General features: G+C 31.1%; 2 long non-coding RNA genes across 3 annotated transcripts; both read left to right on the forward strand.

Moving 5' to 3' along the window:
* Positions 1–6,450: 6,450 nt before the first annotated feature.
* LOC124917969 lies at positions 6,451–7,345 on the forward strand. The gene is made up of 2 exons (XR_007097288.1): positions 6,451–6,703; positions 6,819–7,345. It is a non-coding gene; the product is annotated as an uncharacterized LOC124917969 (long non-coding RNA).
* An 11,528-nt stretch (positions 7,346–18,873) lies between these two features.
* LOC124917983 lies at positions 18,874–20,223 on the forward strand. Of its 2 annotated transcripts, none has more exons than XR_007097289.1 (3): positions 18,874–19,140; positions 19,216–19,282; positions 19,509–20,223. It is a non-coding gene; the product is annotated as an uncharacterized LOC124917983 (long non-coding RNA). The 2 variants fall into 2 exon arrangements; XR_007097290.1 differs by having other exon boundaries at positions 18,875–19,140; positions 19,260–19,282.
* Positions 20,224–27,921: the final 7,698 nt, after the last annotated feature.

Here is a 27,921-nt window from a genome sequence, read left to right on the forward strand (position 1 = left end):
TGGCACTAGTAAAAAATACACATTTGCCGAGAATCCTTGCCGAGAGCGAAATAATGCTTTCGGTGATATTAATATCATTGAGGGCCAGGGCGTTCTCTCAGTAAAAAAATGATTATAACCGAGAGTAGAGGCTTGCTCTCGGTACAAAAAGTTATATCTTGTCCGGACGGCCTAATTTCTTCTTCTCATATTCTCTCTCTAGTTTGTTCTGTTCATTTTTTCCTCTCTACTCTCACTTCTTTTTATGTTCATTCTCCCAAGCTAAATCCCAAATTCTTCATCAAAACCACTAATTACCGTGTAGATTCCAAATTCTTCATCAAAACCACTAATTACCGTGTAGATCCCAAACTAAACTAGATGTTCATCAAAACCGCGTAGATCCCAAGTTATTTCTCTAGCGGTTCTTTGATCTCGTCAGATCCCGATCTGAAGAAGTAGAAGAATCTAGATCCGATCCAGGTCCGAAGAAGTAGAAGAATCTAGATCTAGATCTGAAGTAGTAGAAGAATCCAGATCTAGATGGATGATGCAAGATGTTAGAAATCTTGTCTTGAAAAATAACAGAAATATATATATAAACGATGTTACAAACAAATTAAATAAATACAATGTTACAAAGAACGAAATCACCAGATAAAATGTTGATTCGAGACATGTGTTAGACACATTTCCCTTAAAACAGTTCCACCGTCTCCCCGTGTGCTAGAGCTTGTCACAGATGGCTGTCTCCCAGGGTACAACGAATCTAGTAGTGATTCAGCACCGGAATCACTACACAACGAGCTTGACAAAGTACCTGAACTATCACCGGGTTTCAACAGAAAATATCGAGCGAAGAACTCGAAGAAACACTCACAAGACAAGAAGAAGGCCTTTTGGAATTCTAGAGTGAGAAAGATGAAGGATGAAGTATATGTAAAATGAATAATGAATGAGTATATATTGCTGAGAATTAAACCTGTAAATAAAACCATCCAAACGTTTATTAGCAATAAATATTGCTCATTCATTTGTTAATTAATCCATAACTAATTAACATCAGCCTATACGTTGATTTGCAGAAATGCAATGTTAGACATTCAATGCTAATGCTAGCTAATTGAAAAGTCTACGTTAGCCAATAGGCCAATTAAAGCTAAATGTTTATCCTAACATTATGCTTTAATTTTCTAATTAGGCATTAAATATTAATTAAACAATTAATATTTAATTATAATTTGGATTAAATTCACCGTTAATTCACGTTTGAATTTGTGTGAATTTTATTTGATTTTATTTATTTACAATCTTATTTCCATTCATTAATGGAATTAGCTTAATTCCAACAATCCCCCACATTAATGGAAATTGAAAGATTAACCCGGTGAAAGGTTCAACAGTTGAATTCTACATAGGATAGGTAGGTGTAACCCTTTGAACCTTCCCTTGTGAAAGCATATAACTTTACTAGCTGATTAGTAGACTCGATGTCCTTGAACTATTCTGCCTTTTGTGTAAACGATTACACACTTTCACATAGAATTCTCCCTAATACATGTCAAGCTCTCATGGTTGTGTCCATTTTGGCCATGGAACACGCGCCTGGTTCTGTGAGAGGGTCTAGAATTGAGCCGTGCAATTCCTTCAAAGCGGCCCCACTTCTCCCTCACATAGGTGATCTCTTTGTTCACAAAGAATCATTAAAAGCGATATGCTTATCCTCATCAAAATATATATTGTTTCATTATAGGATTAATCCTCAACAATAATTTTCCAAGTCAGTACAATTAGGTTGTCCCATTGAACCTAGTTCTTGGGATCTCCAGTCTGCATAGGTTGGGTTTTCCTTCATACCAACTTATAGTAGGCTAATGTCTCAAAAGACTTCAAACTATCTCTCTATTCAATAATCTGATTAGTGGATCCACAATGTTATATTTGACTTACATAGTCAAATTTGATAACTGCATTAGAGAGTATAGTCTAATGACATTATGTCTAAGACGTGTATGTCTAGACTTGTCATTGACTCTAAGTTTATCTAATTTCAAATTATTATTACAATAATTAGAAATTTCTGATAATCTTGGAATATCTTCTAATAAGAAGCATAGTCATTCGTACATGCTTACCATTTAAACATTTTATTTTTTTATGAAAATATTGTTTACTTGGCTAACTAGTAGACAAAATGTCTTTGAACTATTCTGCCTTCGTGTAAACGATTATATATTTTACATAAAAATATTTTATTTTTCGACATAAGTCAAAAATATAGATTATAACGTTTAATCTATCCATCATAAGTTTATTAGAAGATTTCCATACGTAGATTGCACTTCTAAGTGTAAACATATTCACTTTAAGACGTAAAGTCTTTCATTTAATAATATCAATATATCATTTGATAACAACGTGATATTTCGTTTAGTGCAATTCATATCCTTTATGGATTTAACCATTTTTATCGTAATTTTCAACGATAAAAATATCGTACAAAAGACACGTAATGAAATAATTTTCATTATCTTCATGATATATATAATTGTCACATCCACTTTTTAATAAAAGTATGATCAAATTTTCATATCATTATTATAAAATTTATTATAAGTCATATAAAGACTTTATAAATTTTCCTTTTCATTTATTTCATAAAATCTTTTTGAAGACATTGTTTCTTCAAAATTTTTATGAAAATAATGTCAAAATATGACACGTTTCTTGATTTCAAAATCCCCAAATCTAAAATATCGATTTGAACACCAACTCAGCAAATATAAACAAGACATTTTCTTGTTATTTTCTTTCTTTTTGTAAAGTTGCGCAACTTTATCTTTTATAGAGAACAGATTTCTCTAACAATAAATTATCTTTTTATTTATCATAATATACACAATTATTTTTGTGTTATAATCAATAAAAATATTTGCCCCCACATTCGTGTTGGTACCCTTTTTTAAATCACACACTTATATGATTTAAATCAATGATTTTATAATCAAGAAATTGTCACACAATTCTTTTACAAATTTCTTTTGTTATACTTATCATACAATGAATAAGATAACTATATCATAAATATTTAATTGAATAAAATATAATTTCTATACAAGAGATTAGAATGTTTATTCATATATAAATCATTCTTCACATAATCTCTACATAAGAAATTAAAATATTTAATCAATTAAAATATTCATTTCAACAATTAATTTCTATAAAAGAAATTAGAATATTTAATCAAATAAATATTCACCATATCACATGATTTCTACAAAAGAAATCATAATGTTTTAAGCATCTTTGACCGAAACCGCTTAAACATTTATTTTCGATTGCACGTTTGCATCCCGCAATATCGGCACGTTTGCCACATTATTCTCAAATCAAACAAGACTTTTCTTGTAATTATTTGATTTCAAAATATCAAATCCAATAAATCTTTATGATACAATTAAACAATGTATATCAAATATATTATATTATACCAAATTTAATATATCCATATATATGTTATTATATATTATTGCTTCATGAATTTTTGTCACCACAACAAAACAACTATAGTATATATAGTCAATAACATAGAAACGTAATCAAATAAATAATATGTCATATATTATTAAACAAATATATATACAATTTCATTTATCATCAAAAATACGTTTAAAAAATACATGATAATTAATTAGAATATTAATTATTACACTTAATTAGAATGTTGATCATTTAGTTTTAATCGAATATAAAACTAACTAATTATAAAAATAAATATTCATGTCATCAATTATTCGTTTCTTAATTAATTAGATGACATTTAACATTCTTTAACAATTCTTTGTCAATCAAAGAATACAATTTGTGACAAATTTCAAAATTATCTATTAAAATAAAAATAGATAGAAAATAAATCTTAATTTATATATATATATATATATAAATTTTTAGATAATCATACTTATTATGAATAACATGAATCATCATATTATTAGCTAATATGCATGATTTATAATAATAATCAATTAGCAATATGATCAAATAAAACATAACTACAAATGTACCTCATGTCTTAATCGAAGTAATTACATTATCGTGTTATGAACGATAATCCACGTGAAGCGGCAATGCTCAAAACAAATCTAGGTGGATCATTCTCACCGAGATAATTCTTGCGAAAATATTTCGACTTACATAATTGTCTCTTTCAATGCATGATTAGAATAAGTTCTAACACAAACAACTTATTTAATCTTAAGAAATTAAAATTTCTATACTCAATTTATTTCATAATTTCTACATAAGAAATTATAATGATTTCAACATTCATAATTAATGTCATTTAGACAAATCATGTTTTTTTTTATAAGAAATCATTATGAACACATTAATCTCATAATTTTTACACAAGAAAATTATAATGATTTTCACATCAAGACTCAAGTCTGAATTTTATAAAGAAATCATTAACTACACCATTCATCTCCAACATCAATGGATAGAGTCATTTTAAGGAGTCAGATTTCTACCAAGAAATAATTGACTATCCATTCATCTTATAATTTCTACAAGAAATTGGAATGGTTTCAACATCAATACCTTTAACAAGTCTGATTTCTACAAAGAAAACTATCCCATTCATCTCATAATTTCTACACAAGAAATTTGAATGGTTTCAATATCAATGACGACTAAAGTCATTTTAGCTAGTCCGATTTATAGACTACCCCCATTCAACTCATAATTTCTACACAAGAAATTGGAATGGTTTTTAACATCAATGACCACTGTCATTTTAACAAATCTGATTTCTACAAAAGAAATCATCTCACCAGCTGGATTCGAACACATGACCTCTTTTCCTCCACGCATCATTACGTCTAAACTTTGAACCACTGCGCCAATGCACCCTTTCAATGTTATATTACTGTTTACGACATTTTGTCTTCTTTTTAGAGAAACTTAACTTTCTCTTCTTTTTGACTTAAACTCTGTCAAACAATGAATATATACACATTTAAAACCATAACTTATTATCATAATAAAATGTAATATATAAAAAATGTATAAATAAAGATATCATCTCTTTTTATTTATTAAATCATCCTACCATATTCTTATTAATTATATTGTTTAATTAAAAAGAAGGTATATATTATAATTAATTATTTTAAAATTGAAACCATATGTTTCAATTATAATTAATTTTAACACCATAAATTTTATAAAAATTGAAAGCTAACATATTAGTTACTTTCTTATTTTCATTCATTATTATTAATAATTTTAATAACCAAACAAATCTTTAAATAAGACTAGAACAAATTAAATTATTGTGTTCTAATTTATTTTCTATATAACATTTGTATAATGAATATACAAATTAATGTTCTTGAGAAAATTTTCATATCAAAATATATTAGCTTATAAAACTAAGCTTTAACAGCATAAGAACATATGTGTTAATAATCAAACATATTTATATGCAATAAAGACTTATCTTTATTTGTTGATTCCTTGAGTTGAATCTTTTCCATTTTTTTTCGAAATGAATATCATCTCTTCCGCAACACCGCGACTCGTATTTCTGAAACATCAAAGACAAAAAATATATTCGATGGTGCAAGCTCTTAAATAGCTTAGCACAAAGAAAATGTTTTAAGATTGTTAGAAATCTTGTCTTGAAAAATAACAGAAATATATATATAAACGATGTTACAAACAAATTAAATAAATACAATGTTACAAAGAACGAAATCACCAGATAAAATGTTGATTCGAGACATGTGTTAGACACATTTCCCTTAAAACAGTTCCACCGTCTCCCCGTGTGCTAGAGCTTGTCACAGATGGCTGTCTCCCAGGGTACAACGAATCTAGTAGTGATTCAGCACCGGAATCACTACACAACGAGCTTGACAAAGTACCTGAACTATCACCGGGTTTCAACAGAAAATATCGAGCGAAGAACTCGAAGAAACACTCACAAGACAAGAAGAAGGCCTTTTGGAATTCTAGAGTGAGAAAGATGAAGGATGAAGTATATGTAAAATGAATAATGAATGGGTATATATTGCTGAGAATTAAACCTGTAAATAAAACCATCCAAACGTTTATTAGCAATAAATATTGCTCATTCATTTGTTAATTAATCCATAACTAATTAACATCAGCCTATACGTTGATTTGCAGAAATGCAATGTTAGACATTCAATGCTAATGCTAGCTAATTGAAAAGTCTACGTTAGCCAATAGGCAAATTAAAGCTAAATGTTTATCCTAACATTATGCTTTAATTTTCTAATTAGGCATTAAATATTAATTAAACAATTAATATTTAATTATAATTTGGATTAAATTCACCGTTAATTCACGTTTGAATTTGTGTGAATTTTATTTGATTTTATTTATTTACAATCTTATTTCCATTCATTAATGGAATTAGCTTAATTCCAACACAAGATACGTACTGCAATGGAGGATGAAGCTGTGAAGGCGTGGAAGATCATATATATTAGTTAGGAATCTACTATTATTAATTAGTTTTAATGTTCTGTGCGGATGTGAAAGCGTGGAAGATCGTATATATACCAGATCTGAAGAAATAGAAGAATTTAGATCTAGATCTACTAATTTAAACTTCATTTTGCATGTGCGGCGTAGGCGTAGATCTGATGACTTGAAATAGATTTTTCATGTCTCCAAAAGTATTCACGAAGTGGTAAGAAGTTGTTGTTGATTTATGGCTTAATTTTTCTCTAATTGAAATGAAATATTAATAATAATGTTGGTATTGCAGACATTGATTGATTTTAGGTTTATGTGATTTTGATCAGATTGGAGATTTAGAAGATTATGAAGTTCCAAATGATCTGATGTAGATTAGGAATCGAATGGGCGGACAATGATGAACGAGAAGAAATTGGCGGAAGAATGATCTGAGGGAAGGAGGGCGAAACCCGGATGGAGATTTTAGAATATTATTTTAGAAAAGTTTATTATCTCCGAGAGCATTGACTATGCCCTTGATAAAAAATTATAATTATATTCGAGAGCCACAACTGCTCTCGGTGAAACCTATTTTTCTTCACCGACAACTCTATCACCGACACTGTCACCGTCCGAGAGCTTTTATCGCCCTTGGCGAAAACAATCACTGAAGGCATTTTGGCTTTTTCAGAGGGTTTATGCCCACGTTAGAAATCCATTTTCTACTCGTGTAGGGAAAACCGCCCTAAATGAGATAATTATGTTCAGTTACCGTAGGGTGGTTTCAAATTATCATCTTTAATTGTGAGCCTAACCAATTTTTATGTTGGATATAACATCTAAGATTAAGAATTATAATGAAATTCTAATTTTACCATTCTCAATCTCACTCCTTTTATCTTGAAATATTTACTTATTTTTGTATGTTTTACAAAGTAAATATATCTTATAATTTTATTATTTAAAACACGACTAATCGTTTGAACAAATACATTTTCTTTTTAAATTTAAGAAATTTGATGTAGAATCAATAATTTTTTAAAATTTAGTAAGTTTACATTTTGAACGATTTTTTTTTTTAATTTAAGAAGTTAAATATCGAATTGATGTTTTTTTTAACTTAAAAATGTTGATAATATATATTTTTTGAATTGAAAGTTAACATTTTGAATCAATATATTTTTTTTTAATAGGAATCGAAATCGTATATAATTTTTTTGACAATCACGCTATTATAATAAATTGCGTCAAACCAATATTTTAATAATATAGATAATATATATTCAAATTATTTTTATTACATTCTTTTATCAAATAAGAATTGGAATTGAATTGCATATATATATCTTTTTAAAACATATGAATTTGATTGTAATTAAATGTCCACTGAAATTAAAATTTTAATACAAATGTCAATTTCACTACTCGAATTGACCCACCAGTATTTATTAAAATAAAATGAGAAAGAAATGATAAATAAATTTATCTGAATTGACCCACCATATTTATTAAAATAAAATGAGAAAGAAATGATAAATAAATTTATCTAAATGGATCCACTTTGTTATCAAATTTTAATTTATTAAAATAAATTATGTTTAGAAAAGTGATAGAAAGATGAAAGTTGAGGGGAAATATGGTAAGAAATAATGTGACACCGCTTTAATTGGAAAAAATAAAATAAAGGGTGATGGAGAGAAAAAATATTGTTTTTTTAACTAATTAAATTACGCCACCTCCAATTTTTTTTATGTTTATATGAAATATAATTATATTTGTTGAGAATCATGTTTTTCGTTTCATGAAAAAATCCAGGATCAAACAAGGTCTTTAAATTATGTAGAAGAGGTTGTACTAATATGTAGCTGGAGTTGTTTGTACAATCACATGCAAAGTCATTTAAATCAGAATTTGGACGTGACTTGTATCCGTTATCAAATCAGCATATTAATACATCTTATCTTCGTTCAAAAAAATAATCAAATAATTAAAAAAAAACATTGATACAATATATTATGATTTTAAAAATATTTTTTCAATTTAAAAATAATAATCTGAATCACATGTTCAAATATTTAATAACTATTTAAATAAATTAACAAATATTATATAATAAAAGTTGATAATAAATAAATAAAAATGAACACAATATAGAATAATTATAGTACATAAATAAATATTTTATTTCATTTTGGATGAATTTATAACATTAATTTTTTAATATTCTAATAATCATTTAAAATTAACATACAAAAATAAAAAGAGACAAAAAAATAATAGATAAATGGACATTAAAAAATAATCACATTAAATTTATATGGTTTTGAACAAGTTTAAAATGTCAAAATTTAAAATTTATAAATATTTAAATTACCTCATTTTAAATGTATTTATCATTTTTTCATTAAATATTTTAATTAATCTTTTCAAATTATTATACATATTTGTAAATCTAATAAGTATAATATACATAAATTGACATATTAAAATATTATAGAATGTATTTAAAATTTATGAAAAATTACCTTACATATCTTATTCTTTAAAGATTTCCATTATTAACGATATTCGAACCAACGACGGAATTACGTTGCGGGCTGCGTTGGGCTATAGTCCAGTGTAAATCTTTTAAAATATTATATATATATATATATATATATATATATATATATTTATATATATATATGTATATATATTTAACCTATATACAGACCCTAGCCTTACCTTCTTTTGAATTATATTATAATTTCAAGGATGATTTTATTAAAATAATTATTACACAAAATCAGGTGATCAAACCCTTTATATATGTAAATAATGTAATAATAGTATTTATAAAACTACATTTATATAATAATTATATATTATTATTTTTATTAATTTGAATATAATTAATAATAGAAATGATTTAAAAAGGGTAAAATATAAAGATTAAAATAATAATTTATATAAATATAAGATTAATATAGTTTTTTATATTTCTTAATTTTAAACTATTTCAAAAATTTATAAAAAAATATAAATTAATATTAATAAACAAGAAAAGTTAAGTTAATTTGGTTCAGTATTTAAATAAATAAATTGATATATTATTTACCACAATTTATATGCATTAATATTTTATAATTGTAATTTTGAGTGACTATTTATTCACCACAATTTTGTATTTTTATTCTTATTTATATTTTTTGTTTACTTTTTATCTACATTCACACAAAAATTAGGCTGAAATTCATTAATTAGACTTGTATATTTTTTTTTATATATTTAGTTTTTTATTATTTAAAACTTAATTAATTAAACTTCTCATTTTGTTTTAATATATATTTTTTTAAATCGAGTATTCTTATATTTTATTAGGTTTCGTATATTTATTTTATTTTAGTAAAAGTATTTTTGGAACTGTTTAATTAATAAATTAAACATGTTTACTTATTACTCATATTAGTGTAATACATAGGGGAGGGAAAAATTACCAATATTAAAGATATATTGAAAATATCGTACCACAATATATCGAAAATATCAATTTTTAAGGTATACCGAAAAAAAGGTAAGGTATGATACCATGTCGAATTTTTTGGTACGATAAAAGAATGAGATTTTTATGATTTTGTTATATCGAGATATACCGAAATACCGAAATAGTATTTATAAGTTAATATATATATATATATATATAATACTTATAAGGAAATAATTAAATATATTTCATATTAATTTAATTTTAGAAATATAATTTTTGAATAATATCAAAATATAATTGTACTGTAATATTATTCAATATATGCAATCTCTATGAATGAGATTGATTTTTTTAAAGTTAATATGTTTTTTAGGTATCGAAGGTATAATATCGATACTATACAAAAATTAAGGTATACCGAAATTAAGGTAAGGTAAATGTATGAATTTTTGTATACCGAAATTAAGGTATATCGAAATTAAAGTATACCGAAATCAAAGTAAGGTATGCAGTATAGATAAAACACTAAGGTATACCGTACCGACCCACCCCTAGTAATACTTATAAAATTTTCAGTCCAGTCAAAAAAAAATCCTGAATTCGCCCTTGATTCGAACCACCAATTCCTCAATTCGAATTCACATATTTCATCATATCTTAACCACCATTCTTTAATCCTCAAATTCAAATGACATTTTCACAATCTATCTCATTTAATTCAAATTCACATATTCTATCTTATCCTATTCTTAAAAGATTTTATCATCGTTCTCTCCATTCCTATCCTTAAAGGATTTCATTATTAATAGACCACCATTTTTCATCCTCAAATTCGCACCACCATTTCTTCAAGCCTTCTAATTTTATTTCACAATATTAACACCAAACTCGAATTCACATTAGCATTTTCTAAAATATGCACAAAAATTTGCATCAAGTGAGACTCGAACTGTAGTCTCATATAATTGATATATTTAATTTATAATTTTATGTATATATATATATAATTATTTTATTCAATAAAAAATAAAAATGCAATGAATAAAAATAATAATTATAATAATAGATATTTATAGAGAATATATAAAAATTAATATTTTTAATAAAATTTTAGATTAAAATTTAATATATAATTATATATTATAAAATAAATAATATAAATAGAATTATTGATATATATAATTTATTTTAAAAAAATAAATTAAGAAAAATTATTTAAAATACTAATATATCGAATAAATATGGAGATAAGTAAAAAATATTTTAATCTAAATAAAAATTATTAAAGATTAATTTAATAAATATAGTGAGAGAAAAATATATTATTAAATATGAGAGATAAATAATTAAATCAAATTAATTTTATTTTATTTAAATATATTATGAATTAATTTTAAATATATTGTTATATATAATTTATATATTATAAAATAAAAAAATAGATTTATTTATTGACGAAAATAAAATATAATTAAAAAGAGAAACAATCTATTACTAATTTATTAAAGCCGGATTAAATTAATCAAATATGATTAATTTAAAAGATTATTTATTTAAAAATAGAGTTGCCAAATAATTTTAGAAAAATGAGTAGAAGGTATGTGTATAAATGTATTTATACCAAAGTTTCTATAAGGTGTTCGTTTTTTTGGTTACGTTCAAAAAAGAACTTTCGTGTTATGTCCTCTAATCCCGTTAAAGGACGGATTTATTTTTTAAGTAAAAGTTTGGCTATTACAAGATTTATTTATATTTATTTCTTTTCATTAGTAGTCTTGGGGTCCTAAACAAGGATGAATTTAGATTACGTAAATAATTGTACAAAATTATTTAAGAGAGCGTACATACGATTGTGTTGATATAAGATTAAGTAAAATACCTGAAAAATATAAGAAAAATGTTAGAATTTAAAAATAAATTCCAAACGGGGCCTTAGTCAAAAATATTTGTTTGGAAAATTTTCCGAAAATATTAAATATCATTTTTTGACATTTCAGGATTATTTAAAAATGGAATGGGGTTCTAAAACTACAAAAATAATTTTGGCTTTTGAAAAGTGGAACCAAAAAGACCTGGAGTCCTAGGGTTTTGGTCCGGTACTTATACCGATCTAGGCTCGGACGGGCTCGGTCTAGACGTGGGTGGTCAAGATCAGTGCTTGGGAGCGTGAGTTCGTGGATCCGGAGAGCTCGGTCCTGGGTTTAGGAGGCTCGAACTCGGACTCAGACTAATCGGTCCTAAGTCTAGGAGGCTCGATCCCAAGCTAAGTTTACCGGTCTAGTTCTTCGATCCTAGGTTAAGGGATCCTCAATCGTAGGCTAAAAAGGAACTCGGTTCTAGGATAAATGGAGTGCTCGGTCCTAAGTTTAGAAAACTCGGTCGGATTTCTCGGTCTTAAGCTAAGAACATTTGTCTTCGGGTTCGGTCCTAACTCAAGAAATCAGTCATTAGTCTTGGTCATGACTCAAGAACATTGGTCATTAGTCTTGGTCCTAGGTTAGTTTTATCAATTAGTTTCATTGATCCCTACTAAGATACTCGGTCCTTTGCCTTGGTTAAAGAGGATCGATTGTTATTGAATTGGTCAAAAATTACGGTGCCATATATTTTGATACAGATCATGAAAACATGATCTGTAAGTTGCAAATGACTCATATGATTGTGGGGATTAAAACCCATAACCCTAATTCCGATCAATTAATCTCTACAAAGATCAATTTCTCAAAACCGTTTTTAGAGCAAAATTTGGGATCTTTTGAATTAGGCCATCTCATGGCCTAATTCTTGTTCCAACAACTTTGAAATAATGAACATAGTCGAACACAACCAAAACAAGAACATCAATCAATTTATATAAAAACTTTTAAAACTGAAATTCAAACATGTTTCTTAAAAAAACATAAATAAAAATAGGATTATTAAACTTTACTAAAACCTTCAATTTTATAAATAATAACTACTAATACCATTATTAAACTAAAACTTTGATTTCTATAAATAATAATATGTCCAACACTGAATATGGCTCAGTTGAACGCTAAATACAGCCTTATTCAACACTGAATATGGCCTTATAAAGCGCTGGATATAGCCTTATCCAACGTGTTATAAGGTTTTTTTTGTTCAATTGTTTTGATAATATTTTTTATTTCACTCTTGATAATATCTAGCCTTGAATAAGGTTATCTAGCACTGGATAATGCCATATACAACGCTAGATAAGGTCGTATCCAACGCGTAATTGAGCCATATCTAGCATTGCACTAAGCCATGTTCAGTGCTTAATAAGATCATATTCAACGTTGAATAGTCATATCCAACGCTGAATAAGGCCATAGGTAAGACATTATAAGGTTGTGTTTCTTAAAAAAGTATAACTAAAAATAGAATTATTAAATTTTAATCAAACCTTCATTATAAATAATAACTACAAATACGATTATTATAACTAAAACTTTCATTTTTATAAATAATAACATACATTTGTTTCAAATCTCTATATATTTGTGTCAAATGTTCATCTATACAATTGTGTCAAATTTCTGTACATTTGTGTCAAATGTTCATCTATACAATTGTGTTAAATTTCTACATATTTCTTCGTTTGTTGAGCTCCTCATTTCTTCATTTATTGAGCTCCTTGTATATATCACTATTTTTTTAGGCAATAAGCTCTTATAAGTGTTGAGCTTGACTTCAGGATCGTCGCACTGTATTTTATCCTAAGAGCATCAATTATTCCATTTGAATTAAAAAAATTTAAGTCTTAACATGTTATTATAGAGAGTTCTCAAATAATTAAACATGTTAAAATTATATAACTTAAATTTTCTTTTGCAAGCTTATAACTCCATGATATTTCATCTCATGCATAAGTCTCCATGTGTCTCATGTATAGATTCTACAATCTATTTTATTCTTTAGTGATTGCCATTATTTTGGAGGATTCCAAATCTTCCCCTCCACTCTATCAACTTTTGTTGGTATTTGGGGTTCATTGAGTCATTTCCATTTTACTCAATAATTTCGATCTCCCTCTAAGGATGTCTAGTACACACTAAACATCGTCTTCATCAATTTTAATTCATTCGTCATTCTGAAGAATGAGCGCACTCTTCCTATAGTTGAATGACCAGACGATGTGTCAAGAGAATTTCACGGGACATTTTGAGATGCCAAGTGATAGAAGCCCACAAAAGTCTATGGCCATCACGACATCTTTTTGTTCGTTTGATAGTTGTCAAAAAAAATTGTAAAGCCCCTTTGGCGAGGTTGTCATCATAAAGAGATTTTTACTAAGCTTTATTTTTTTGAGGGAATTGCACACCCTTCTGATTCAACAGTAGTTGTGACCAATAGTGCTAGTTCTGTTGAGGTCCCACGACTCCTTTCCAGTTCTGCTATGTGCTTGGATATCTTGTCCACGTTCCCGCGAGGGCGCTACAATTCGATACAATATCTTTCCATAACTCTTCAACACTTCTGCGGGTTCTTCCATATACCCTTGCATTCCGTTCTTGCCAAATGTTATACACCACTGCTCCAAAGTCACACTTGAACACGCTTGTTGCAAATCTATTTCCCTTGGCTTTGAGTAGCGCTGCATCTTTGATTTCATTCCATTCGCTCGGGAAACTGTTCAGCTCCAGACTTTAATAGAATCTGTCTCAAAGCTCTAAAGCAATACAGCAGCTCCCGAATAGGTGATCTATGGTTTCTTCATTTCCTCTACATAGAAGACAACTCGCGTCCGGGATGCTCATATACTTGCTGATACGATCACAAGTGCTGAGTCTTTCCCAGAAGGCGAGCCATAGGATGAACTAGTGTCTAGGGATAATCTTCGTTAACCATACAAGAGGAGCCCATTCTAATTTCTGTGCTTTTTCCTGGGTTATCTCCCATATTTTCTTCGATACCAGTTTTCCATTGTCCTCAGCTTTCCATTCATGAATATCCGGTCTTTCGTGTAGTTGTATGTTACTTATGTGATCAAGTATCCTTTGTCCTTCTGGATTTATTCTCAAGAGTGAGTCCCAATTCTCATCTTTAATGTCTCTGATTTTCGCTTATGTGCAGTCTCTTCTGATGCGGGTATTTTGAAACTCCTCCTTGTGGATGATAGGCTAGTTTTCGAACTAGGAGTCGTGCCAGAATAGAGTGCATTTCCCGTCCCCTAGTCGTATGTCATAAAGGTCTACAATATCGCTTCTTAGTTTAAGAATCTTTTTTAGAGACCAGCTCATACCTTCATGAATTTTATAAGTCCAGATGTTGGTTTCGTATTTCATAAACCTCGTATGCACCCATTTGATCCAAAGTGACTCTTGATTGCGCTCCAAAGCCCACAGATGCTTGAAAGTGAGAGTCTAGTTCCACTCTATACAGTTCTTCAAGCCAATGCCTACCTTGTCTTTCGGTTTACAGATAGCGGTCCATTTGACTTTTTTTCCTCCTCTTCCGCTACAACCCAGATAAAGATCCTCTTCAGCATATCGAGCTCCTTCATTACCTTCTTCGGAATGACCATATGTTGTGCCCAGTAGCCAACTATGCCCATGACCACGGTTTTGATAAGTTCGATCCTCCCTACATAAGAAAGTTTTTTCGCTGCCCAGCCAGATATCATGTTTTTACCTTTTCAATTAGCGGCTTGCAGTGTGAGATCTCGATCTATTTCACAGTTAATAAAATTCCTAAGTACCTTACGGGAAAACTGCCTTCCTTGATGCCCATGATGTTGAAGATGTCATGCTTTGTTTCGTCCTTCACGCCTCCATAAAATGCCACATTTTTCTTTCATTAATAGTTAAACCTGTAACCTTACAAAAGAACGTTAGTGCAACCCTAATAGTTTTAATGGAATCAATATCTGCGTGCGCTAGAATGAACAAATCGTCAGTAAAGCATAAATGGGTTACCTCCTCTATCTCACAAAATGGATGAAAGATGTATGAATGATTCTTTCGGAACATCACGAAGATGCTCTCAAAAATCGTCATGATAGCTAAGAAAAGGTAAGAAGAGAGGGGGTCCCCTTGCCTTACCCTATTTTCACCCTTGAAATAGCCTCCGTGGACTCTATTGACGCTAACAACAAAGTAGGATGATGAAACACACTACATAATCCAATCAATAAAAATCATAGGAAAAGCAGATACAACCAGAAAGTCCCGAATGACTTCCCATCTAACAGAGTTGAAAGCTTTCTTGATATCTATTTTGAAAGTCACTCTCGGGGATATTTTATTATTCCCATAGCCTTTTAAAAGGCTCTGCATGAGAAGAATATTATGAGAGATTGTCCTACCGGGGATGAATGTAGATTGGTTAAGATTTATAATTTTTCCTATGACATTTTTAAATCGTTTAGAAATGATTTTTGAAATTATTTTATAAATCACATTGCAGCAAGAAATTGGTCTGAAATCTTGTACTTTCTCGGGTACCGCAGTTTTGGGTATCAAGGTTAGGACCGTTGTATTCCATTACTTTAACATCTTTCTGTCTTGAAAAACTCCAGAACCCCATCAGTTACGTCTTTACCTATAACCGACCAATTGTCTTTGAAGAACTGTGCATTAAACCCATCAGGACCCGAGCTTTTATTCCCATCAATACTAAACATAGCTTTTTTAACCTCAACCCTCGTGACCACCCTTATCAACTCGCGACTATCTTCTGCGGAAATTTTCCTATCAATAATCTGATACAAGGTATTCATGTGACTTTGATGCTGCTTATAGAAATCGATAGCCAAATCTTGTACACCCTTTTGACCCTGAACATATTCACCATCATCATTCTTCAGCCTGTATACATTGTTTCTCATGTTTCTAGCCTTGCATTTTCTGTAAAAGAAAGTTGTATTTTTGTTACCCAACGAGAGCCAACTCTTTCTTGATGTCTGTCTAATAAAATTCTCTTCAAGAAGACTCAACTTCCTAAAGTTTTCAAGCGCATCCCTTTCTGTTTCATTGAGTTGTTCATCATTATCATCCCTTATATTGGTCTAATCTTAGTTTAAATAGATATAATTTACAGCTACAAAACTTAAAAGCTAAAAATACGAATATTGATTTTCAACAGCATAAACAAAATAGTAAAAAGCTAGAAATACCTTATCTTTATAATTTTTTGAAAGACGAGTTGAATGCAGTAAAAGAAGGACATCATTCTAAAAAGTAAAAAAAATATAATGCTGTTATTTTTGCTATAGAAAAATAGGGATTCGAATGTCAAAAGACAAATAGTGTTGAAGGCTTACCATTTTAAAACAACGATAAATGCGGCGACTAAGAATTGTGGAAGAAGAACAGACGAAGAGAACGACGGTGAATTAAGATTTCTCTGAAAGATAAAGAAGTGACGAAGAGAAAAATCGTTTATGAAAACTGTGAAATAGGCTAAGAGAGGAAGAACATAATAAGAATACAAAGAGGCGGATGGAAAAAAGTATATTAACAAAACGACAATGTGGTGTGCCACATAGATTTGTGGCCTTACTTTCATTAAAATTTCACTGCCCTAATCATTTCTCTTTTTTTAAATGAGGGTCAAATTTAAGAGTGTTGTACCAAATTTTTGTATCATATGATAAATCATAACGAATTATTTTATATAGAAAAGGTTATATTCATATAATTCGGTATACTGAAAACTCGATATGATTAACTTATCGAAAATTTGTGGTACCGATATTTCGGTAATTTGTATCAATATTATATACCGTTATATTAAAAATATATAATTTTTAATGAAAAAGTAAAATGGTACGAAAAATTATAAGAGAAATAGTAAATACCAATTTCTACTTTTTGAAAATAAATAAGTTTAGATTAGAGAAAGAAAATAAATACATTTAGATTTGATTATATTAGAAAAATATTAGTATTAAGTTATTATTTATTTACTTATAAGTATTATTTTATTAGAAAAACATTAGTATTAAGTTATTATTTATTTATTTATAAGTATTATTTTAGTATTTTGATATATAAAAAAAATATCAAAATTTTAAAAAATAGAACTTATATTTTGGGTATAGGTACAATATTGTAATTTTTTTTTAAAGTTATATTTGTAATATTTTGCAGTACAATATTTTTAATATACCGAAAATATTGACAATTTTACCTCTAGTCAAATTTGCATTAACTACTAATTTAGTAAAAAAACAAAAAAAAAATATTTGAAATGATTAGAGTTAATTTATCTTACAAGAATAATATATTTATATTATTATTTATAATTAAATATTTAAAATTAATTTAAAAAATAATAATAAACAAAATGCACTCAAAAATAGTTCTTAAATTCACTAATTTTTGTAACAGTTAATTTGACTGAATGACCCTAAATATCACCTTATTTGAGTTTTTAACCGCGCATAAAAATTAAATGCGCTGGTGACGCTTCTTTTTTTTTGACGATTTTGCCCTTAATCCCTGTAAATCCTATTTTTTCCGTTTGTTTGTTCTCATTCTCGCTCTCCGGTCTCCTTCTTTGCCGTAACCCTAAGACGCATTTCTCTTCATCGTCGCCTCTCTCTTCTCTTTCGCCTCCCCTTTGCGAAGAAAAATACGGCGAAGACAAGTGCTAACGGCGAACTGCGAAGCCTGAACGGCGAACGACATCGCCTTTCTCTTCTCTTCATCGTCGCCTCTCTATTCTCCCGTTTAAAATGTTTGTTTAATTGATTTGCCTTGATTATAGGTGTTTAATTGATGGGGTCTCATGTTGATTCGCCTTGCGGGCGCTATTGATGTCGAGCGGCTGCGATTGTTGCGGAGCGGGCACAAGCGCGTATCGCGGTTGCGTCTCGCGGGTGTGTCTCGCGGGGTGTGTCTCGCGAATGGAGGTTGTGTCTCGCGGTTGCGTCTTCTCGTTCATTCATCGTCTTCATTAATCAAGTTAGTGTTAGTTTTTGCAGTTCTTACGCTTCTGATAATACTGTGCAATAAGGTTTCTCATACAAGATTTGTTCCTCTTTTGGGATATTGTTTAGAGAAGGAAAATGAGAAATTTTTGATTTACAAACATATGCCCAATGGCGATTTGACGAGTTCTTTCTATATGAAGAAGAAACTAGAGGGTGATAATTTACAATCACTAGATTGGATAACGAGAATAAAAGTTGCAATTGGAGCTGCATAGGCTCTATCTTATCTGCATCATTAATGTTCTCCGACAATGGTCCACAGGTATCCGCCCATTTGTTCTTGTTTTTCATATGCAAAACCACCCTGTCTGATTATTGCATTTTTTCCGATATGAAGGTAATTTCTAGCTAATGAATCAATCTCCTCTTTGTCTTTTGTAGAGGATCCGACAAAAGCAGTTCTGGTATGTTCTTTTCTATTCTTTTCTATCTGTTACAACTTTTATTACTTGAAGTTCCCACAAGAGTAGAGGGTTGTTTGTTTATGTCCAAACCTTCTAATTGTCTTCTTTTTTGAATCTGGTGTTGAATCTGAATCTGGGTCTCTGGGATACAGATCTAGATCCTGAAATTTGTCTTCAAATGCATCTTATAAGGGTTTGATAGTTATGTTTTATGTTTGTTAACTAGGTTCATCAACATGGACATTTGTGAATGACGTATACTGTTTCGGAAAGGTATTGTTGGAACTGATAACGGGCAAGATAGAACTGGATGGATCAAAGGATGAATCTGCAATAAAGGAATAATTATAAGCAAGTTTACCTTGTATAATTATATATGAGAAGGAGCTTATAACAAATATTGTGGATCCATCACTAATTATAAATGAAGATTTGTTAGAAGAAGTATGATCAATGGCTATTGTTGCCAAATCTTGCCTAAATCCAAAACCATCTAGAAGGCCATTGATGAGATATGTTGTGAAAGCATTGGAAAATCCTTTGAAAGTCATAAATACAAGCTCTGGCAAGTTCAGACCTATTTCATCGACAGGTTCTTGGAATACTACGTTTCTTTGCAATTTGTGTCATAGTAGTTCGTCTGATGCAAGCAAGGAAGGGATAACCTCTTTCCATTGATCGTCCATTGTCTATGAGACCACTTTCCAGGGAGAACCTTCCGGAAGCAAACATTTCCTGATTGTTTATCATTAATGATATGATGATATGGGGAAGGTGGGGAAAAGATGGTATATAATTTGGTGGGGTTTTCTTTGTTTATGTTTAGATTGGTGATGGTAATTGATCAGTTGGGCATGTTTCTTGGTTTTGGTTTGTAATTGTTAGATATTTCTGGTTTACAATTCAATTTGTCTTTTTTGAAAGAATTTTTTTTTATTGGATCTGTCAATGGATATTCTTCATTCAGCACAAACAAAAAAAATCCAATCAATTAATACTAGTTTAATTATTGTTTATTTTTTCTCTTCATATCTCCTTAATTTTAAGGATAATTGGATATGCATCTTAAATATGGATATTAAGCATAATTTGATCCATAATTATATATATTATCTTAAAAAAAAGGGTTCTTTACAAATATGTTGTCAAATCAAAACCATCATTGATTATCATTCCAGAGGAACAAGAAATTCTAGTAAAAGATTATGATCAAAGATGGTAGAATTGGATGAACTATCTTCCCTGCCATCCATTAATTGATTTTGGAACTAGTGATATTGAATTTGCAGCCTTCTCCAACCTACATGAAATTTGAGAAGTCATTATCATCACGCAGAATAAAAGTGTGTTATTAAGAAAGGACCATGGAAACAACATCAGAAGGATGCAGACCTAGTTATTTCTTGTACAGCCTTCACTACATAGAAAGAATCTGTCTCCAAAACTTGACCTCCCAACACAATTTCATCTAGAATAGCATGCACCTGTAAAACAGTAAACCTATATATATATCAAATATACAACAAAGTTTACTTAATAATATGTTTGTATTGTCTCAAATAATGTGACTTGTTTCAATAACGAGTTCATTTTCTATACATAAGTGAATATATTGAGCTTGTGCAATGGCTACATAAAACGAAAAAGATGATAAAAAATTCTTCAAAAAGGGTAATTAGAAAATGTGAAATCAAGAATTAAAATCTATAACAATGTACCTTGCATAATATCTAGCATCGCTAGTTCATTTTCGTAGGTGTCGAATACAAAGACAAGGTACAGTGTTGCAAAGGTCTTGTAGACAAGCATAGCATCTTGCAATAATGAGAGTATAATAACAACCTCTACATCCAAATTTTGCAGAACATTAGCATCAAAAGCACTTGAGAAATAAACTTTAGATCACAATAATTGTGCTTTGTTTTCATGTGATGACAATCAATTCAACGATGCAAATATCTAATCACCATCATAATTAGATTTGGAAGTACAATATCAAATTCATCTAAACGTTAACATCAACATAAAAGGAAATTCCGCAGCATAGATACTTCGAATGACTTCATGTTGCTTCTCTACAGGCTTCCTCGCAATCCAAGTCAGATTCAGTCAAGCAATATACAACCGACCGGGAAAATCAACATTTTGGATCTCGTTGCTACCAAAATGAAGATGTAACACACTAACCTAATAATCGTAGAATTTGACCAGACGAGACTTGCCTTGATCATTCATCACTATCACTACTCGTATCATTCTCTCAAGCTTTTTTCGCGACGTGACCTACAATTCCAGCAAATTTCAGATTCCAAACAAGCCTGAAAACACAATCTCAACACTCAAAATCCTTTCATTGGCAATCCAACTTCAATTTTTCTTTTTTATTTTGATAAACAATTTCCATTTCTCTCTTTCTATTCGTCGACTAAACTCAAATAATAATAAAATGCAATTACTAACTATAAATGGTCTGGTCATGAGATGCATCCGCATTCGCGATACGCACCTGCATTCACGAGACGCACCCTCGAGATGCATCCGCATTCGCGAAACGCACCCGCATTCGCGAGAAGCACCCAGAATCCGCCGCAACGAGGACATTTAACCAATCAATCTCTAAACTCTAAACCTTACAAACAATGCGTTCAAAGAAAGAAATAAACAACAAGTGGAGAAAAAAGGAAGCATACCAGTAGCAGTGGATATCATGGTTGCTTGCCTTCGCTGGGATTCCGACGTCCTTCGCTGTGATTCTGACGTCGTCGGGGGTCCGTCTTCTTTTTAGAGAGAAAGAGGAGAAGGGGACGAGAACAAGGAAGAAAGAAATGAAAAAAATTGGAAGAATTGGAATTTTTTTAATTATATAGTAAGGACATTGTGTACTTTTCACCATGCACCTAGTTGCATTACGCAACTGGAGGTTGCGTGACGCAATAGGGGCATTTTCGTCCAAAAAAAATAAGTGTCATCAGCGCATTAAATATTATGCACCAACACTTACAGAAAATAAGGCCCTTTTTAGGGTCATTTGATCAAATTTCCCCATTATCCGTCTCTCGCCCTACTACCATACCGGTTAGAATACCCCAACCCTAGACAGTTGTATAATTATACTCATTCTAAAATCGAACCTAATCCTACTCCACTTTTTTTTTTTTTTTATCAAATTTCAATTTATTAAAAATTAATTATGTTAACATGAAATAAGATTATATTTTATGATAGAGATGGAGTTGGGTCCCGTTAGTACAACCCTGCACATTAATAAATCAAATGCAAAGGCATTTAAATCAGTATTTGGATGTGACTTATATCCATAACCAAATTAGCATAATTAATATCAAGAGTATATTTAAGAATCATCACTTGTTAATGGTCCTTGTCTATTAAGCACCCACTCTTACCCTATCTTATTGATTTGATTCATTCTTTAATATTTGAAATAATAAAACAAAAATTATTCTATATATAATTTTTTCTTTCTAGTTTTTTCTAAAAAAAATAACTTTATATCAAAGTGTTGTCAATTAATCATCAAAATTAATAAACTAAAATATAAAAATACTTTTAATTTTAAAAAAATTAAAATATAAAATAACGTACATTTTAATCATTTATGTTAAACAAATATTAAATAACTCATATTAATTTACCAAAACTGTATTAATAATGGAAAAATAAATAAAAATCATACAAGTTATTTCTTTTATTATAATGGTTATTCAAAATTTTAAATCAAGATCCTTAAATACTTGTATAATCTTGAAACTTACATTTTTGGGTATGCATAACTATCAATAACGCACTTAATTCTTTCTCTTTCACCCTCTTTACAACTTTTTAAATTATTTTTATAAATTTTTATTATTAATTATGAAAAGAGTCTGAAGTAATAATCTTACTTAATTAAGTTTTTATTTGTTGCCCATTAAAAAATTTTTTAGTTGAAAAAACGACTTTACGTCATTTCATTAAAAATTTCTCATAAACAGAAAAAAAAACCCACAAGTTTTGCGGGATCATTATAAACAGCCTAAAACAGTTTTGAGTTTGTAACAATTTCTGAATAAACTCTAAAAAGTTAAAATGTAAACATATTATTTCATTACAATGCATTCAATTCTAGTGATTTCTGTAAAAGGTAGATTCCAATTTCTGCATATATTCCAGTTCTGGTCCATGCTTGGAATTCTCCCCCATTTTCCCGCAAGGGTGCCACAATCCGAGACGATTTCTCTCCATAGCTCTTCAACGCTCCTGCGGGTTCTGCCATAAGCTCTTGCATTTTGCTCCTGCCATATGTTGTAGACCACTGCTCCAAAGGCACATTTGAATATGTTTGATGCTAATATGTTTCCTTTGGATTTGAGTACTGCTATCTCCTCGATTACTTTCCATTCTTTCGGGAAACTGAGTAGCTCCAAACTCTTTGCAAAACGATCTGAAAGATCCATAGCGATATTACAGCTTCCAAATAGGTGATTAGTGGTTTCCTCATTTCCATTGCATAGTAGACAGTGTACGTCCGGGATGCTCATATACTTACTAATGCGGTCTCGAGTGTTGAGTTTTCCCAGAAGGCGAACCATAGGATGAACCGGTGTTGTAGAATGATCTTGGTTGACCATACAAGATGAGCCCAATCTACTTTCTGTGTTTTTTCTCGGGTTACCTCCCATATTCTCTTTGAAACCAGCTTCCCATTGTCTTCGGCTTTCCATTCATGAATGTTGGGTCTGTCATGAAATTGTATGTTGCTTATGTGATCAAGTATTCTCTGCCCTTCTGGAACTCTTTTCAAGAGCGAGTCACAATTCCCGTCTTTGATATCTCTAATTTTCGCCACTACACAGTCCCTTCTGATGCGAGTATTATTGAACTTCTCCTTGTGAATGATAGGCTGATTTTTGAACTAGGGGTCGTGCCAGAATAGAGTGTCTTTCCCGTCCCCTAGCCGAATGTCGTAGAGATATGCTATATCGTTTCTCAGTTCAAGAATTTTTTCTTGACTGACCAACTCATACCTTTGTTGATTCTGCAAGTCTAGATACTAGTTTCCTTTTTCATAAACCTCGTGTATACCTATTTGATCCATAATAATTTCTAGTTGCGTTCCAATGCCCACAAATACTTGAAGGTTAGAGCTTTGTTCCACTCGACATAGTTTTTGAGTCTGATGTCTCCCTCCTCCTTCGGTTTGCAGAGAGCGGTCCATTTGACTTTATTTCTTCCTCTTTCGTTACTTCCCCAAATGAAATTTTGCATCAACGTATCGAGTTCTTTTATTATCTTCTTCGGAATGACCATATTCTGCTCCCAGTATCCAATTATGCCCATGACAACACTCTTGATAAGCTCAATCCTCCCTACATAAGAAAATTTCTTCGCTCCACACCCAAAAATCGTGTTTTTTACCTTTTCAATCAACGACTTGCAGTGTGAGATCTTAATCTATTTTGCGGTTAATGGAATCCCTAAGTACCTTACAGGAAAGCTACCTTCCGCAATGCCCATGTTGTTAAAGATGTTTTGCTTCGTTTCGTCGTTCACTCCTCCGTAAAATGCCACACTTTTTCTTTCATTAATAGTAAGACCTGTAACCTCAGAAAAAATGTTAGTGCAACCCTAATAGTTTTAATGGAATCAACATTAGTGTGCGCAAGAATGAAAAATTGTCGGTTAAGCATAAATGAGTTACCTCATCTCTCTCAGAACGGGTGAAAGATGTATGGACGACTCTTTCGGAACATCCCAAAGATGCTCTCAATAATTTCCATGATAGCTACAAAAATGTAAGAATAGAGGGGGTCCTCTTGCCTTACTCCGTTTTCACTCTTGAAGTAAACTCCGTGGACTCCATTGACGCTAACAACAAAATAGGACGAAGAAACACATTGAATAATCCAATCAATAAAAATCATAGGAAAAACAGAAACAACCAGAAAGTTTCGAATGACTTCCCATCTAATAGAGTCGAAGACTTTCTTGATGTCTATTTTGAAAGCCACTCTCGGGGATATTTTGTTTTTCCCGTAGCCTTTGAGAAGGCTCTGCATGAGAAGAATATTATGGGAAATTGTTTACCGGAGATGAATGTAGACTCATTAAGATTTATAATTTTTCCTATAACTTTTTTAAAACGTTTAGAAATTATTTTTGAAATTATTTTATAAACCACATTGCAACAAGAAATTGGTCTGAAATCTTGTACTTTTCGGGCACTGTAGTTTTGGGGATCAAGGTCAGGACAACCGTGTTCCATTGCTTCAGCATCTTTCCGTTATTGAAAAACTTCAGAACCCCGTCTGTAACATCATTACCCATAACCGACCAATTATTACACCAGATGCATTTCCCGCCTGCGACAGATGCACCGTCGCCTGCGACAGATGCACCGTCGCATGCGACAAATGCATCCCTGCTACTTTTATTTGTCCTGCGACAGATGCATTCCTGCATTCCTGAAATCAATCCTGCTATTTCTCTTTGACAACACAACAGATGACAACACTTAAACAGATGAAATATGAAGATGATCAAAACCCTACCCAAAAAACAGTTTGATCAACACCCTACCCCAAAAACAGATGATCAAAACCCTACCCAAAAAACAGTTTGATCAACACCCTACCCCAAAAACAGATGATCAAAACCCTACCCCAAAAACAGATGTTCAAAACCCTACCCCAAAAACAGTTTGATTAAAACCCTAAAACAGTTTGATGTACATACAAAAACGGTTTGATCAAAACTCTAAAACAGTTTCATGCCAAAGATTGGGCACTTGATTGTGAAGGTTGTGTAGATTGGGCACTTGATTGTGAAGGTCTTGCAGTAGATGGTGCAGGCATCACTGCTGAGCATGTTGCTCTGTTATGACCTAGACCGCCACATGAGCCGCACCGTCTCCGTTCTTTACGAACCTCACCTTATGATGATCTACGTTTTGTTGTTGGTCGTCCTTTCTTAATCTTCACGGGGGTTTTAGGCAGACTCGTTTCTTGATATGTTCGGGAATGTCCCAAGCTTCATTATGTTGAAAAACTGGATAACATGTCTCCGCATAAGCCATGCACCACGATTCAGTTGAGTAAAACCTGCAAAATTATACAGTGATAACATAAATTCAACATAACATATATTCAACACAACATAAATTGAACATAACTTATGGAACAAAAATTCTCTAACCTTGCGCACAACTCATATGGAACCGATTTCCGGAAACGGGCATCAGCTAGGGCATGCGTACAAGGAAGACCGGATACATCAAATACCCTACAAGTACATGTTCGACCCTTGACGTCAACTTGAAAATCAAATTCACCGTCATGCACATGGAACTGAAATCGATTAAGTGGATAAACACTGTAGAATCTAGCATTTTTACCTTCCTCACGTAATAACTTTTCATAATATGGAGATAAATGTTCGTTGTGGTTGGATGATTTTTCTCTTCTATGATAAAACCAATCTTGTATTGTGAATCTTAAATAGTCAGCTAATGTTGTTATGGGATATTTCCTAGCTTCTCTGCACTGACTATTAAAACTCTCAGCGTAATTACTTGTCATTTGATTGTATCGCGAACCGGGGAAAAAAGCACGACTCCATCTCTCCACTCCAATTTGTTCCAAATATTGAGCAATCCTAGGGTCTTTAGTTCTGATCTTGTCAAAATGCTTCTGAAACGTGGTCTCGGTGTATGCACGAGAAGCCAAATCAAACTCAACATGACAGTTATCAGTTTTAAATTTGGCCATTATATTCATTTTGATGTGGTATGTGCATGCCCCGTGATGTGCTTCTGGAAAAACCGCGGACAAGGCGTTGGCAATACTTGGGTGTCTATCGGATATGAAGACGAGATCCGGGACTGATCCAATTGCCAACCTTAGTTGTTGCATGAAATATGTCCAAGAGTTATTATTCTCTGAATCAACGACACCAAAAGCAACGGGATATAGTTGCTCGTTCGCATCCAATGCTATCGCAACCAGTAGTTGACCTCCAACTTTATGCTTAAAGAAGCTGGCATCGATGCACAATACAGGACGACAACATCCTATGAAACCCCTAATTGAAACCCCTAAAGACATGAACATATACCTGAAGTGTCCTTCCTCATCCGTCTGGATGTCAGTTATGGTACCTGGGTTCTTCTTCTGCAACATGAACAGGTAGGATGGCAATTCACCATAGGAATCCTCCACAGTTCCTCGCACCGCCATTAAGGCCTTTTCCCTTGACCTCCAAGCCTTATTATATGTCAAAGTTAACCCATAACTTGTATGCATGTCTTTCATTATTTTTTTAGGCATGTGGTCATGGTGATGGTCCATGTATTTACGTTTGATACACTCCGCAATTACCCATGATGGTGCTTGCCTCACATTGTCTTGTCTCGTCAAAATTGAGCATGTGTGTTCTTTTACAAATTTTCTGATCTCAAACATCTCCGAGAATTTTCCTTTCATAGCACGCAATTTCCACTTGCAGTTCTCAGCCATGCATTTTACAAACCAAAGATTTTTTGTTGACTTCACCACTTTAAGGACAAAGTGATTAGACATCGCATGTCTATGCAACCTCAATTGTATTTCTTTTTTGTTATCAAAGAACGTACCCACTTCCAATGA

This window comes from Impatiens glandulifera, unplaced genomic scaffold, assembly GCF_907164915.1.
Source record: "Impatiens glandulifera unplaced genomic scaffold, dImpGla2.1, whole genome shotgun sequence".
Taxonomy (NCBI): domain Eukaryota; kingdom Viridiplantae; phylum Streptophyta; class Magnoliopsida; order Ericales; family Balsaminaceae; genus Impatiens; species Impatiens glandulifera.